A 4,313-nucleotide genomic window follows, 5' to 3' on the forward strand; every position below is an offset into this window, starting at 1 on the left:
AAAACACTTCAAACCTATGGAAAGAAAATAAATTAGTGGAAGGTTATAAAGGAGACTACAGAAACCTCAGCCAGCCAGCAGTCTGTCCTCATGTTGGACCCCCTCATCTCTACCCCTCTCCACTCCAGTCACAAGATAGAGGCTTCTCCGAAGATATTAAGCAGCCCCAGGGAAAATGCCTCCAGCACTGAAAACTGAAGGCACCCCCCAAAAAATGTCCTCCCACAACCTAATCTCTTGAGAGTGGTTTATTTTTTCAATTGCAGGTGTTCAATAAATAATTGCATAACTAACTCATTCATCCAATAAGCATTAAATAGTTGCCTACAATACTCTAGGTGCTATGGATAAAGCAATAAATAAAGTCCCTCTCTTGTTGCAACTTATATTCTTGTAAAGAAATGACCAAAAATAAACAAAGAAATTAATTAATGAATTTCAAAAAGACCCAACAAATAGATAATATGGCAGTTGGTGGGAGGGTATAGGGAGAACCAAAGTAGGGTAAGGACATAACAGTATTGGGGTGGAAATTTACTGTTTTATGTGAGAATGTTCAAGAAGCAGCAAGGCAAGAGGAATGTAAGTGCGAGGGAGAGTCCAAAAAGCTGGAACCCCAGTCACATGACCTTTTTTAAAAGCAATGATAAGCCCTTTGGCCTTCCTCAGAATAGCTGGAAAGCCACTAGGAAGTTTCAAGCTGAGAACAAAAAGGATCAGACTTGCATTTTCGAAGGTTCCTTCTTGCCAGTGTGTGGGGAAGAGACCCTCTTTGTTCTGCTCGCCATCCCATGAGGAACAGCAAGGAGGCCTGAGATTTGTAGCTCCTCACAATTCCAGCAGTTAGCTTTGCTGCCTCCTGGCAGAGTTAGCCAGAAGACGGTTGGAAAAGGTGGGGAACAGGCGGAGGGAGAAGCTAGATCTTTTTCCCCTCTTTCTCGGTTTCAGGCAGCAACTTTGTGGTACCAGAACTCACTGTACAGACCCCACATGATTCTAGGTTTCCTGTACAACAGCTGGTTTTCAGAGTCTGGAAGCATCATCTCACCCACTAGTACCCCCAGCCTTAGGGTCATTTCCCCACAGTCCCATTCACCTTTTCAGTTCTCCCATCACTATGTAAGCAATTTCCTGTAAAAGTCCCTCTATGTGAAGTACCTAGAGAGGTTGTGGTTGTCCTAGCTGGACCCTGATTGATTCAGAGTCTACTGCCATTATCCGGGCAAGAATGATTGAGGTTTGGACTAGGATTCGATGGCTAGAGACCAAAACAGGAAAGCAGAAAAACAGACACTCAGGGATCGAGGGAAAATTTCCAAAAAGTTATAATTACCTTTGGAGAGATACAAAAATATACTATAAACATGAAAAAGAACCCAATGCTATGATAAGAAAAAAAATAAGACAATGTTATTTAAAATTGAAAACCTGATAGATTAAACAAAAAAAATTAATAAAAGGGTGCTATGAACTAAATGCTGGTGGCCCCCCAAACTATATTTTGTAGCCCTAAACCCCAATATGATGGTTCTAGGAGGTGGAGTCTTTGGGAGGTAATTAGATTTAGATAAGGTGTTGAGGATAGGGTCTCCATGATGGGATTAGTTCCCTTAGAAGAAGAGAGAGACCAGAGCCCTCTCCCATTCTCTCTCTGCGATATGAGAACACGGCAAGAAGATGGCCACCTGCAAACCAGGATGGCAGCTGTCACCAGACATGGTATCTACCAGCATCCTGATTTTGGACTTCCAGCCTCTAGAACAGTAAAAAATAAATGTTCCTTGTTAAGCCACCCAGTCTATTGTATTTTTGTTATTACAGCCTGAAATGACCTGGACAAAGAGTTGAAGTCTAAGAAATTACCAAAAAGCAGAACAAAGCAATGACAGAGACTAAAATTAGCAAAGAAATGGAAATCAGGGACTAATCTTGAAAGTCCAGTTTCCCATACCAGGATTTCAAGAGTGTGAGAACAAAGAAATCAGTGAAGCAGATATTATTTAACAAAGAATACCATACTTACTCCACTTTCAAATCTGTAAGAAAATGGCAGCTTCCTGATTTCAAATTTTTCCACACATGAGCAATTAAAAGCACACAGGAACTACACCTTCAGTCTTACTACACAACAGAGATTACCATAAACGTTAAACCCAATTCCAAATTCCAACAAAGCTTCTACCATCACCAGTGTGAAGACCAGGGAAGGGGTGACTTAAGACACTTTGTGGAAGTGTAGAGAAGCATAGGGGGTGTAGAAAAGCAGAATAAATCACTCCATAAAGAGAAAGTTTGGGGGCGCCTGGGTGGCTCAGTCATTGAGCGTCTGCCTTCGGCTCAGGTCATGATCTCAGGGTCCTGGGATCGAGCCCCGCATCGGGTTCCCTGCTCGGCGGGAAGCCTGCTTCTCCCTCTCCCACTCCCCCTGCTTGTGTTCCCTCTCTCGCTGTGTCTCTGTCAAATAAATAAAATCTTAAAAAAAGAGAGAGAGAGAAAGTTTGACAGTAAAGGTCAAAATACTTAACATCACTCAGGACTTGCTAAGTCACAGTGCTAACTGCAGAGCAAGGCTGAAAGTGAGTGAGACCAAAATGGTGGCCATAAGGAAGCAGAGCTTCTGTGAAAGAATCTGCTTCATAGAAAAGAGGTTGGTGCTTTTGGAGGCATAAGGGAAAGAGGAAATAGGAAGGGAAGTTAAGTGTTCTGGGTAGAAGAATATTGTGTTAATGTTATAAGTTCGAACAGTAAAAAGAAAGCAGCTAAAAAATGGGACGAGAAAGGGAAAAGTAGAATAAGATAATTAATTGTTATCTAGGTAATAAGTAGGAGTCAAGGATACTTCTAAAAACTGATAGATGAGATAGTAAAATGTTAATTACAAAAAAGGAACTGGGAGTACAATAAAGGAAACTTCTGTGATAATAATACAAGTTTTGCTAAATACCAAATGAAATTATTTTTAAAGCACTAATGGACATATCAAAGAGACCATATGACAGGAAAACATACATCCACATAACTGAATTATGCCAAAAACCATATGAATTTAGAAGAGGAACCCAAGCTCCAGAAAAGAACCCAGCCTAACCAAAACCTCAATTGCAGCCTGGGAGACCCTAAATGGAGGACCTGACTAAGCCACAACTGAACTCCTGACCCACAGAAACTATGAGAATTTAATGAATGTGGTTATTTTAAGGCACAAAGTTTGTGATGAATTAGTACACAGACATGGAAAAAGAATACAGAAGTCTACAAGAAAAATAAAATAAAATAGAACTGATGTCATTATGTGCTTAGAAAATACTGCTCTTTTGATGGAAGTAAAGATATTGGAATATGCGGGAGAAAATTATGTAGAAATAAATAGAGAAATCAATCAATCAATCAGAGGTAAGGAGTATTAATTCCAGGAACATATTAAGAATTTTATAAGAAAGGAGAAATATTAGCCATGTGGCTCAAAAGTACAGTTTTATACTATTATAAATACTGATATTGATTTATCTGTAAATTATAACGTAACTAATGTGGGATACAAAGGCCAAAGAAATGTAGCTTAAATTAAAATCTCCGTATAGCTTGCAGCCCGCTCTAGATATCTGAAACATGCAGAGCATGACCTTCCTCAAGGAACTCATGGCCGCCTTAGTATCTTAATGTTTAAAAGTAGCCTTATCTTGGCAGCAGTTGGCCCTTCAAGGTCCTGAAAGCCTTCCTTCCAGATTCCTTGGAGATTTGCGCTATCCCTACCTCCACTAATTAAAAAGTATGCAATCTCTCTTTCTCTCTGGCAAGTAAATAAACAATAAAATCTTGAAAAAAAAAATATATATATATATAAAGGACACCTGGGCAGCTCAGTTGTTAAGCATCTGCCTTCAGCTCAGGTCATGGTCCCAGGGTCCCAGGATCGAGTCCTCCACTGGGCTCCCTGCTCAGCAGGGAGCCTGCTTCTCCCTCTGCCTGCCACTCCCCCTGCTTATGCTCTGGCTCTCTCCTTCTCTCTCTCTGGCAAATAAATACATAATAAAATCTTTAAATATATATATATATTTTAAAAAGTATACGATCAGTTACTCCTCACAATCCCAGTATTGCTCTTTCTGCCCACAGGTCCTGTCCCACGAATAGGGAAGGGGTGAAGGTATAGGCAGGAAAGATAGGAGGCCCCTGACTTCCCTGACTAGGCTCCAAAACTATTCCTGGCAGGTGGAGATGCTGAGACAGAACAAACCATGGGAACAAACCAAGATGGCACACAGTCTCAAGGCCACAAGCTTCCCAATCAGTTCTCAACAAAATAGCGGCCA

This window comes from Leptonychotes weddellii, chromosome 12 (genome assembly GCF_054177405.1).
Source record: "Leptonychotes weddellii isolate Sample4059 chromosome 12, ASM5417740v2, whole genome shotgun sequence".
Lineage (NCBI taxonomy): Eukaryota > Metazoa > Chordata > Mammalia > Carnivora > Phocidae > Leptonychotes > Leptonychotes weddellii.